The sequence below is a fragment of the Corvus brachyrhynchos genome, unplaced genomic scaffold, assembly GCF_000691975.1.
Source record: "Corvus brachyrhynchos isolate BGI_N302 unplaced genomic scaffold, ASM69197v1 scaffold8, whole genome shotgun sequence".
NCBI lineage: Eukaryota > Metazoa > Chordata > Aves > Passeriformes > Corvidae > Corvus > Corvus brachyrhynchos.
In genome coordinates this window covers 737176-750720 of record NW_008240031.1, presented here as the reverse complement: position 1 = coordinate 750720, position 13545 = coordinate 737176, and positions in this window count along the sequence as shown.

The window sequence follows — 13545 nt, the reverse complement described above, 5'->3', positions numbered from 1 at the left end:
ATATAATCAAAAAGTCAACACCCATACCATTATATCATATAAACTCAGATTTTCTTTCAAAGTAAAAAAGGTTTGTTTTCACTAAAGAAGTCTGTAAACATCCACCTCATTATCTCCAAAATAACATCATTTCATTCTGAGCTTCTTAAAAACCTAGATTAACACAGTATAACAGAAACCCCATCTGTCATCTACTTGATTTATAAGGAAAAAAGTTCTCATCAAAGAAGGGAAAAAAACTCTAACCTGCTATGCTGTCGACTGGACTCCATGCCTAGACACTCAAAAAGTATAACAGAAGAAAAGAGCTTTCTCTAACCCTTGGATTTCCCTACCCAGAAGTACAACCAACCTCATCAGGAACAGAAAAAACATTTCATAAAAATGAAGCTGAAGAACTGGGGTCCCAAAATGCCAAAAGCACTTCTGATCTAGCTTCTACCTGAATTAGTAAAATTAAGGAAAAAGTTTATTTTCTTCTTTAATTAACGATACAGCAAGAAAGACTGCTTGAAATTTAGCTTCAGAAACTATTTCAGGAATGAAATACTTCTCTGTGCTAGAGACAGGCAGGCTTTGTTCTGCAGAAGAGCAGAAGTGCCCACCAAAATGGACCACACCACCTTAGCTTGAAAAAAACCTGTACTTATTCCATGTGATGGCTGGTTCCACCACATTGTTTCTGTGCCTTAAAGTTTTTGCATCTTCAGAATATACCACTGGACAAAAGGAAGGCTTTCTCGAAAATTAATAAATCCATTTATTCAATACTGCTAGTTACATTTCTAGTTACATGAATGTACAAATGTACAATATTTTATACATACATCAAATACAAGAGAGCTATAAATACACTATTTACATATTTTGTAACAGTTATGTTTAGATATACATATTTTCTTATTTCCAACAGCCAAGTTCAACATTAGAAAACAAACCAGAGTTGATAAAGACTGAGAAGAAAATAAGTGTATACATTTATATATGTATTTACATTCATATTTCCTTTAAAGACAGATACATTTAAAACTTTACACAGGACGCAAAGAATAACAAGAAGGGGTTCTACAGGTATGTTAAGCAGAAAAGGAAGGTCAAAGAAGTTCACCCTCTGATAATGCAGCCGGTAACAATGGCAAACTGGTAACAATGAAGGAGGAGAAGGCTGAGGTACTCAATATTTTTGCCTCAGTCTTCAAAGGCAGCCTCTCTTCCCATACCTCTGAAGTGGATGGACAACAGGAGGAGAACCGGGAGAACAAATTACTACCCACTGTGAGAGAAGATTAGGTTCTTGACCAGCTGAGGAACCTGAATTCACCGAAGTCTGTGGGACCTGACAAGATGCACCTGAGAGTCCTGAGAGAACTGGCTGATGGAGTTGCCAATCCACTCTCCATGACATTTGAAAAGTTATGGCACTCAGGGCAAGTCCCAGGCGACTGGAAAATAGAAAACATGGTATCCATCTTTAAGAAGGGTAGAAGGGAGAACCCTGAGAACTACTGGCCTGTCAGTCTCACCTCTGTGCCTAGGAGATGATGGAACAGATCCTCCTGGAGGCTGTGCTAAGGCATGTGGGGGGACAGGAAGTGATTCAAGACATCAGTGACAAGCGTCTCTCAAGGATCTGTATTGGGACCAGTGTTATTTAATATCTTCATTAATAACATAGACAGATTGAGTGCACCCTCAGTGAATTTGCAAATGACCCCAAGCTGAGTGGTGCAGTTGACACAGCTGAAGGATGGGATGTCATCCAGAGGCATGTGGACAAGCTCTAGGAGAGAGCCCATGGGAATCTTTGAAAAGGACTTGGGGGTGCTGGTGGGTGAGAGGCTGGACATGACCCAGCCATGGGCACTCACAGCCCAGAGAGCCAAACGTGTCCTGGGCTGCATCCAAAGCAGCGCGGCCAGCAGGGCCAGGGAGGGGATTCTGCCCCTCTGCTCTGCTCTGCTGGGACCCCACCTGCAGTGCTGCATCCAGCTCTGGGGTCCCAGCACAGGAAGGACATGGAGATGTTGGAGCAAGTCCAGAGGAGGCCAACCAGAGGATCAGAGGGATGGAGCATCTCTCCTATGAAGACAGGCTGAGAGAATTAGATTTTTTCAGCCTGGAAAACAGAAGGCTTAAGGATGACCTAATTGTGGCCTTCCAGTACCTGAAGGGGCCTACAAGAAAGATGGAGAGAGACTTTTTACAAGAGCATGCAATGACAGGACAAGGGGCATGGATTCAAACTGAAAGAGAGTAGGTTTAGGTTAGATATTAGGAAGGAATTCCTTACTGTGAGGAACACTGGAACAGGTTGCCCAAGGAAGTTGTGGGTATCCCATCCCTGGAAATGTTCAAGGCCAGGCTGGACGGAGCTCTGGGCAACCTGGTCTAGTGGTAGGTGTCCCTGCCTATGGCAGGGGGGACAGAACTAGATAATCTTTAAGGTCCCTTCCAACCCAAGCTGTTCTATGATTCTATTGCATAAATGTCAAAATTTTTTAAAAATACAATAAGTGACTTAATCTACATTTAAGTAAATACACAAATTATTAAGCTAAATTTAAAAAAAAACAAATTTAAACACAAAATCTGCCTTCTTAGAATCAGCATCTATTATGGCATTAGGTTAGTCTTGTTAGCAGAAGCTTTATCTGCCAATGTAGGAAGATGACTTTCTTCATGGCTGCAGTCAACTTATTTACAGCTAGAAAAAAACAGGTTAGAACACCTATCAGCTCTAAAATCCTAAGGGACAGAGCAAATGAGAACAACTCTGTTTTTCCCAATAGCTAGCCACAAAATTATTCATTAGAGGCAATTTTAAAAGTTTGCTATAAAAAAGCTTAAGAAAAATCATTGCATCAAAAATTAATTATATGTTGCATATTTAAAACAAATTCACGTACATAAGCATACTTAAAACAACACCCTTCTGGTTACAAAACAGTTTTTGTTAAAGCTTACATTTAGTTGCAAAGCAGTATTTTAATGGTCACTGAACAAGAATCACCCTTTCTAAAAATGTATACAAAACAATGTTAAATGCAATTCAACATCAGCTTTCCTATATTTGACTCACACTTTAATTAGGTATTTCAAAAAAGCCATGCTGGTGACAGTCTCCCTCACAAGTCCGCAGTAGTTACCATCCTAGACTCGATACATTGTTACAACAAAGTATCATCAGGTCTTGCATAAACTGGTAAACTAATTCCTTGTTACCATTTTCTTTGGTTAAATGGCTATCACAAAATACCGTGCAGCTGAGGGACAAAAAAGAAGGAAAGCATGGTCTGGTGAGCATGTTTCTTGTCAAAATTTAACGAAAAATTACTTGAAATGTTGAATAGAAAAGTACATAAAAAATAAGGGAATCATTAAATATATCATTTGAATTACATATTGGTTTACTAGATTCATCAGTACAAGATCAAAAAAGATGAAGTTAAAACAAAGTTAATACAAATAAGACAATTTCATAATTCAATATCCAGAATAGTAGAAAGCTGTATACAGCTGAAAACTTTTATCTTATTGTGGTGTGTGTATTGTAGCCAGCAGCAAAGCTCCCAAACTGGTTGCTCACTCACTGCTCTCTGCAGTGGGATGAGGGAGAGAACTAAAAAGGAAAAAACAAATAAAACTTGTGGTTGTTACGAAAAAATACAGTTTAAAGGTGGGAGGGGAGAGGGGAAGGTAGAAGCAAAAAAAAAAAAAGGCAACAAAACTCCCCAAGTCATGCAAAGGCAATTGCTCACCACCTCCCACCAATAGACACATGCCCATTCAGTTTCTGAGCAATGGTTGCTTGGAACAGACCCCCCCACTACCACCACCACCAGCACTGCTGCCAAGCACAATGTTACACAGCATGCAAGATCCCCCTGGTCAGCTGGGGTCAGCAGTCCTGCCCGTGTCCCGTCCCAGCCCCTTGCCCAAGTCTATTCCCTGAGGAAGCAAGAGTGTGAAAACAAAGGTGGTCTTGGCGCTGTGCAAGCACTGCACAGCAATGTGCAAGCACACTGGTGCCTTCCCAGCACTGCTTTTGTTACAAATCTGAAACACAGCAAGATAAGGACTGCTACGAAAAAAATTAACTCCATCCTAGTCAGACCTAGTACACTTATTCCAGTCTTTACATGTTAATGTCAATTAGCAGAGCATAAAGCACTTTGTTCATGCTTTCAGTATGATACCCCTCTCAAAAATGTTCTCATATAATTCCCTCTTTTAAACAGAAATGTTCAAGTATAGACACATAAGCAATTTGTGATCACTAACCACCAGCCACCCAGTGAAACAGCAGGTCTAATTATTATTACTTGAATAGCACTTAGCATTTTAGGTTGAATTAGCTGCTTAAAAAGTGTATTTCAACACTGAAGTTGTGTTTGAAGAGTGCACTACTAACCAAATAACTCAGCCCAATTGCGCTTGCAGACAATAAATTCAATTACTTGAATAACTACAATATCAGACTCATAAGACCCACTAAACAGCAGCCATTTCTGAAATGCACAAAACAGTGGTCAAATTCAGAAGAGCAATCTATATTCAGAAATATATAAACAGTTTCTAATAAATAGTAAGTATCTGATGAAAGAAAGCCTTTTTTTCCTCAAAGTGTTTCAGAGAAGACCAGGGCCAAAAAGCTCCTCAGATTATCTTTGTACATCTACTGTGACATTCTAACACTCAAAATGAAAAGAAACATATGCTGAGACAACCAAGGGTAATAGAGCAACAGTCTTAGCACTCAAAAGTAAGTTGAACACTTAAACACACACAGTGATTAAAGCAAGAAGCCCTCTATCTGAAGTCCATTCCCATTTTGCATTAACAATTGCTACACCTCTGCCAAATACTACTATTGTTTGCTAAAGTAGCAGCAGCTCTAAAAAAAACCTGAATGACCCAGAGGACATTCAGTAACAGTGCTATTCAAGTAAAGTTTCATTACTTAGTAAAGAAAGAAAATTACAGTTGTATTGAAATACACAAATTGAACACCACCACTGCAAGTAGCACTCAAATTCTGTACTCAGAAAACTTGAATTACACAGTCTGGACTACAGCAGAAGTTTGTGACACAGAAAGACTCAAAATAAACCAGTCATCACTGGAAAAGAGGAAATCTCACAGCTGAAGGAGGCAAATACCAGCCTAGAAATTTGCATCTCTCCTATAACTCATTCATTGCTAGAACTATCCTCAGCTCTTCACAGTCAGGGTGCCCACGTGTAGGTGCTATACTAATTGTTCTGAACACCTACAGTGCACAAATGACTGATGCCAACAGGAGCTACACTTCATATTTCAAAAGACTACTTACAATATTTCTGAAGAGATTAGACCTCACATCCCACAAAACACAAAGAATTGTTTTGAATCATTTACCTTATACTCACTGCATCTCATTTTAAAAATGGAGCAAATGCCAACTCATCTAAACACAGTGAGGAAAACCGTGAAGCACTCATACTCACTACTGCAGAATAAAAAAACACATTAAATTTAAAAATTGTTCAGGGTTTGAATAATGAATACAAATAATAAATGTTGTGCAGGACGACATACTCAGACAAAGTGGCATTTAAATGAATGCTATCAAATTTCTGTGTTGCATGACATGCATATTCTAATGGTTAAAAACAGTAAAAACCAATATTCCACAGGAATAAGTGAATCTATGCTGTAGTAATTTATTTTCCATATCTGATATTCCACTCAGCCTTATCCCACCTAAACTCCTGCCAGTTCAAACCTGGAGCTTCTGACCTTTTTACTTAACTATTAGTCATACAACCACAGAACAGAATTAAAAACAGACTATTTTTCATATCCAGCCACTGTAGCTATTGGTGCATTTAAGCCACACACAATCATTTCAGATGACATTTTCAAGATCTGAAATAGTCTAGGAGACCAAAGTTTTAAGAAAGTAGCAAAATTTAAGTTAGGCTGCAAGAAGCAGGTAAAATGAAAGATTTAGATGGAAAATGACTTTCTCCTATAATGTCCATCTCAAAAGCAAATATTAAGCACACTTTTTTTAATCCCTACGAGACAGGTTCAAGCAGCAACCTACTTTTTATGCCAAAAATGGAAAAGTCAGGAAAAACATCCCAACAAACAGTAACACAAACTAACAAAACACACCCAGAACAAACAACACATTTATATTTCACATTCGTAAGGGCACCTACAGAAGTATTGAAAACATCTTCTGTGCCAAACTAACAAATTATGCTCACATCACTCAGATAAAATTAACTGAATACCCAGTTATCACAGAGGGTGTACAAACACAATTAACTACAAACGAGAATGTTTAAAACAGAGCAGAATAATCCATTCTATGTGAGCTTCTGCAGCTATTTAAAAAATAAAATTGTTGTCTAGGAGACCAAAACTAGTCATCAGCTACCAGTTCCACTAACACAGAAGACACTAGCAAATTAAAGACTGAAGTAAATAAATCTGTAACAATGCTTGGTATTACTGTTCACTGCATATGGGTCCAGAATTGTTCCACCATCAGTAAAATACTTTGATAGAATACATAATCTAGTAATAATCCAAAAAAGACCATCAGCTAAGTTTACATTTTTAGTTGTGATTTTGATTTCTTTACAGTGAAGAGAATATAGTGAACTAGGAATCAGCCCCTCCAAACTGTCATTCATACTGCGGAAAAAACTTTTCACTTAGTGGGATACCCTCTCTTCTACCAAGAAGACAAAAGCATTTCCTGCACAGAACATTTTTTCAGTTTAGTCCCAAGGACCAGCTGGGAAGTAAAAGCAGTATTTTATTGCAGAGGTCAGGAAATGGGGCTTATAAACACTAAACACTGATTTGGATAGAGATTATAATGTTTTTACAACACATCAGCAATTGAAAACAATTTCAAATAAAGATCACTTAAGCTAAACAGAACCAAAAAAAATAGTAGGAATGAGGAACAGGGAAATATGCATAAAATACATTTACAAGGAAAAGAACAGGAGGAACAAAGGTAACTACTAAGAATAGGATAGTAAGATAAATTTTTAATCCTCACTGACAAGGGCAAGAATGAAAGACAAGTATCTTCCAAGAATTGGATACCAGGAGTATTGTACATCAAAAGAACACAATAATCATGCTGATTAGAAAAAAGCATAAAACTAAAATGCTCTGCTTAAATGTGACGATTTTTCTTTTTTTTTTCTTTTTCCTTTTTTTTTTTTAAATTTACACAGAATTCATAGGACAGTGCCAAATATCTGAGGAAGCAGACAGAAGTATACCTCGTTATAAAAAGATTAAAGAGAAACAATATACTATGAACATCAAAATGAATTTTAAAAGAAGAGAACTAATTATTTTTAGTGAATGAAATAAAAAGAAGTAAACATGGATAACACTTCATCAGTTACACATCTCCCTAAGTACAGCTAAGAGACAAATAAGCTACAGAAGAAGACTGTAGAAATCTTAATTTTTTACCTTAGCTCTATGTTAACAATGATCTTTCAACGCCTAGAATAGTTGCAAACCAAGAAAACAGTTCTCCTCAACACAAAAGCTCCTAAAATAAAGTATCATTATATTAATTCACTGTATCAATCCTATAACCTCCCTCATCAGTCACTGGCTATCCTTTAGTTCTGCCACCCTACAATTTTTCTCTTTTATTTCAAGATTCCCACACGTAAGCTTTATGCAGCCTACTGCTTCACCAGTCACTGACATCAACCAGTCTTCACTTTGAAACTTCTTCGGCATTTACTGTTTCATAACCTCACCTTCACCTAGCTGTACATTTTTTCTTTTGTGTTTTGTGCTGGAAGGAAGCTCCCAGAAAGCAAAAGAGGCATAACCCAACCACTCCCAACTACTCAATATTCTCAGTAAAGGTGTCATTCCTTTAAAGTCTGACTGTATTACAGAAGCCAGAGGTCTACCAAGACTGGATTCAGACCGGCGAATCCATGAAGGGGAAAATCATGGGATTAGCTCCACAAATCTAACAAAATCAATCCTGACCAACTAGGATTTCTTACCCTACCACTCGAACCGAAAGGCTTTTCTAGATGAATAGGATATTTTTTTTCCATTTCCAGCTAAGTTCTCCATTGATTACTATAACTTATTCCCTATACCAAATTCATAATAGCCTTTTTCTAAATAGGAGCAAAATAATAGCAACACGCTTAAGTAAGAGTTCATCCTGAAGTTTTGTGGATTTTCATTTTGGCGGTGGGAGGAGGTTATAGTAACAGTAACTGTTGTACTTCCTGCTCTCTGTGGAGTACTCCCTAAGATAACACCACTGGGTCAGAAAATTAAGCAAAAATGCAACACAAAATGCCTGAAACTACTGGTCTGACTTTTTTGATTTCTTAACCAAAGAGAAAATTATCCAACACACTTTTCATAAATAGGTTCTGGAGTGTTTCTCAGTCCCACAAGACCCACACATTGAATAAATGAACATTGAATAAACATTTATAAAAAATTATTTCTGGACTTATAATAATAAAAAAATTAAAATATCCTAGTAGCCGCAAAACAGTTCTTTCATAATTCCAAGTTTTTCAAGTTTAACATATTGATCACTTCCCAGCCATTTTCCTATCCCGTCATTAAATGATGTTCAAATAGTTTTCATTCCCACTCTGCCAGAACACAATTATTAAACTGAATAATGCAGAAGTAGCCCACTGGGATTTCTTATACTTGGCTTTTGAGTGGTGCCTGTTATCTGTCATATCCATCACATGAAAGCAGTGCTGTGAAGGGTTCTAAGCTACTGAGAAAGACAAGGTCCCCACCTCTGAAACGTAAAAGAACTTCAGAGGCTGACAAGGTCAAATTTGTCCTAAAGTTTGCACCAGCCTCATCTTGCAATGGAGTACTGGATGCCTAAAAAATTACCACCTCCATCTCACAGCTGTTCTCAAATTGTTCTCCTTTCCCAGCTCTGATATGTGTGTTATGTTCCTCTTTGCACAGTACACAGTGCAATAAAAACACTATGCATATGTGCTAACACTTCAGTGAAAATCTAGGGAGAAAAACACAGTTATAACAGATACTGAATAACGACTACAACACTTCGCAGTTTTAATAGATTATAGTGCAGTTACAGCACTGGTGAAGTGTCCTCTTGAAAGCCAACTACCATGCAGAACAGCTAAAGGACAACTCACTACCACAATGTTCAGCATTAAATTATGCAAGATTTAGGGGAGTTCGTAATTTTTGAAGACATGAAGGGAAACCAGCTAGTAGAAGTCAGAAAAAATATCAGTATTTTATGTCCTTTACTAACTTTAGGACAGACAACTTAAATCAGTGTATTTTATAGTCAGATACAAGAATTAAAACACAGTTATGCACATAGGCATGAGACAAAACTTCTTCATTCTAAAGCTACACAAACACTTTATATAATAAAGTGTCCCAATCCTTAAAAAAAAAAAAAAAAAAAAAAAAAAAAAAAAAAAAAAAATCAGGACTTCTCTTTCTTCCTGTAAGTTTCTATCACTTTAGCTTCACTTCAGCAACCAAGGTATAAATGGTATAGATTCTGCTGCCATAGAAGGTAACAGTCATTTGCACCATTGCTTTCAGTATCAAACCTCCACGTTGCATTTCCCGCCAAACCAGAGAGAAGATTAATTTGTGGTCATATGAGTCAAGATTAAGTGTAATACCCAATTTATAACTGGACTTACTTCTGCACTTAGCTCTAGTGACTCAAGTAATCCTGTGACCTCAGTGGGAGCAATTCAGTGCCATTTTTAGGTATCTTAGAGCATCTCAGCAATCCAAACAAGAATGTCAGTCATAACAGAACTATATAAGATGTGTCTTTTGGAGCAACAACTCAAACGTAACCTCAGTTTGGATACCTAATGCCGCTCAAAGAAACTACTCAAATGCTTAGCATTACATACATTTGAGGTTTTCTTTGATTGTGCACTCCCACACAAAAACTGACCCAGAAAAAAAATCTTCCTATCTCATACTGGTTAGGCTTTTCCTTGAAGGTCACCATTCACATTTGAACAGAAATGTACCTTAGTTTTCAGGCCTATCATAATTTCTATAGTGCCAGATACATGCATCTGCACAGAGCAAGCATATCAGATGAACTGGCCCAATAGACTTCATCACACAACTCAGTCTTTGTCGTTCTCATTCTACAGCAACCAAAAAATAACTGTTTCATGTTTCAATAACTAACAGTCAGTTTTCAAACCTTCTGCTGCCTATCTGCCAAGATTCAAAGGTCTATAAAATTCATAGTTCTACCTAAAAAAACTTCTCTGAGTAATAGGATTGTTCACTTATAAAAGAAAAAAAAAAATCAAACCAAGAACACAGAACCAACAATTTTTATTGTAGATGAACTGCTGATTGTTTCAGAGTAAATGATACTTACACTGAATTTTGAGACTGCTATTTCAGAACCTTTGTAACTGTATCACCTCCCTAGACAGAAGACTACAACTATCAACTATCCTATGACATTAAAAAAAAAAAAAAACAACAAACCACAAAGTGACAGCTACATTAGAAATGTGACTTTGTTTTGTCATACAAAATTTATTTCATGCTGCTTTAGCCTATTCAAGATAAACTGTCAGGATCCTAAAGGTTCCCAAACACCTTATAAGTGGTCAGACCCCACTCCTTACTAACACCTCACCTGGTCATCAGAGGACTGCTGGCTGACTCTGTTTACTTTCACTGGACATGATCCTGATTCTGACTTGGCTTTCTAATTTGGGCTCAGATCTGTCTCCTCTCTATAGACTTGCCCAGCACCGAATGCAGTTACCATTACCACATCTGTGCTGCTCACCCTTTTTGGGTGCTGTGGGACTGTACCATTTGTAAGTGAGAACTTGACAAAGTGTGAATTCACGCTCACAGGCTATGACAAGTGCTTCTTAGTAAACGAAATTAAATAGATTTCATTACTAGTTTGCTTCCAATTATGATATCTGAGGTTACACCAACTGTGTACTTCTTCACACTGCTGCTACATCATAACATACACATATAACAGGATTCTCACATCTTCATTGTTATGGTACATGAGTGCATTTTTTTCTGCACAACTTTAACATGATCAAAAGCTTGTAAATGTTAGCATGTCACTTATGTGTTTGTTTGAGTACCCTCTAGTCTTTCAAAAAACCCCATCTTTTGGCTTTGTTGGTATGGCATTCAGAAGACATTTATTTAGAGAGGAAAACTATGACTTCAAAAGCATATCTGACTCTGGATTCAGTTCCAGTTTGTTGCTTTTTTAAAGCAACAAAGAGTAAAAAAAAAACAAAAATGCAAACGTTAGGTAGCCACTTGTCTCAAAATCCACAGCATTTCATGATCAAGCCAGGTAAGCTAATTTCAGGTTCTCCAGCAGATAATTTACTTTTAGACTTCTGAAAGTACTAACTACCCAAAATATTGAGCACAGTACATGTTTATGCTTTACCTTTCTCTTTCCAGAGAACACTTTTATTTGATTTAACATCAAGCAAGAAGCTCTGCTCTAATCTTTTTATTAAAAAGCGTAAGAACAGTCACAGGAAACCTCCCATGTAGATCACAGATAGTCAACAAAACCAAAATATTTAAGAAAAAAAGGATCTATCTTTAGACCTTGGCAACAACTCTTCCACCTGATGCCTTCCCACGCCTTCTCTGCCACACTACTTTGTGATTTCACATTAGCACAGGAAGTAGCTTCAAGAGCAAAGAAAACAACTAATCACATCATACATAAAATTATCAAGCAAAGACAGAAATACACGTACATAAGGATACAGTGTTTTGACAACATGATTTAGGCTGTCAGAGTCCATCTGGAAATACTGGTTCTATGCGTAAAGTATTTTAAAACACACAGACAAAACTTAAATATATACATGCATTAATACCCACTAATTTCAAAGCTGTTTTGCCATCAAGCTTTCAGTTATATATGAGACCTTTTGCCCCTTCAAGTTAAATGCACAGGTAATAAAGGTATGCAAAGATTATCTTTTGTGGGCAGTAGAATGTGACAGAAGTTAGCAAAGACTGAAGGAAAGGAAAAAAGCCTCTGAAAAAGTACACGGCTTTCTGGAATCATCTTCTGCAAATAAAGAAATCCAAACAGAGAGCTTCAAGTTACCGAAAAGCTGTTATAGTCTTTTTATCATGATGCACTGCAGATGAGAAGCAAAGCATGGATTCTGCCCAACAGTTACACTAGAAGTCTTTCTCTGAAAAGAAACTGGAATAAGCTTTTGCACTTTAAGCAATGTCTTCAAACCGGAAGTATAATTCAGGTACGTGCCTAGTTTAGGTCTCACAACACTACACAGGACCAGTTACATGGTCTGATGAGCACTGCAGAGGCAGCTACACTGCGTCTAATATCCCTCACTGCCCTGGATTTTGCTAGATGTTATTTGATTAACTATTACAAGAAGTATGGAAGTAGGAAGAGAAGCATAATGTATTTCTGTTGCTGAAAACACATTCCAGAATGACACCTTTTCAGTGCTTGGTGCCAAAAAGAACAGTGCTCACTGAGATTGGTACCAGCCCAAACTATTGTTGGCAGCAGACTTGACACCAGGACTTGTGCTCATCTGGAACGTCATTGCATTCTGTACAACAAGTGAAAACAGATCTTAGCCTAAGGAATTCTAGCCTAATGAATACTATCACCTATGTTTTATGACCACAAAAACTAAACTAATGATTCAGACAAACTCTAATGAACAAACATGAGGAACGTTATGCTCCCAGCATCTATGTGAACAGAAGTATGCTTGAAATGTGGCAGCTCAATTTTTAAAAAGCTTAATTATTCCAGCTAACATTCCAAACTCGCTGCCATATACTATTGGGTGTGCTTTGAAGTGTCTGCAAGAAGTTCAGTAATATTATGAAAGTAGGTAGCTTCAGAAGTTAGTTGAACTAGATCCAAATAAAAAAGAAAGAAAAGAACATGAGTGAAAGCATCCAGGGAGGTCAGTTGGTTTTGACAGCTGAAGCCAGTGAAGAAAGAATTCACAGCTGTATGACAAGTCAACGGTGCAAAACCTAAAAGCTTTATAGTACATTACAATAATGCAGTTTGAGATGCAGCAGAGAAATCTTGTCCAGCTATTGGTACCCTGATTACTTCAGACATAAGGTAAGGGAACCAGTAAGCTTGAAGGGGGTGGGAGGAGGCTAGAGAAGAAAAAGAGGCTAAATTCACTAATTCATTAAGCTCAACTATTCGGCTCAAGCAGACGAAATAAAGAAGACAGTAGTAGTGCTACCCCTAGCACAAAGCTAGGGTCAAAAAAACCCAAAAAAACAACAACTTTTCTTTTTTTTCCATCGAAATAACGCAAATGAAATAAAACTTGTATTATTTTAGCTACAGAAGGAAACATGGAACCCTGAAGTCGTGAAACGCTGTTTATCCTCCGCGCCCTGCCCCCACCCCCACTCCGAGCCTCCACGGCCCGCTGAGGGTAGAGACCCCGGCCCGCAGCTCCC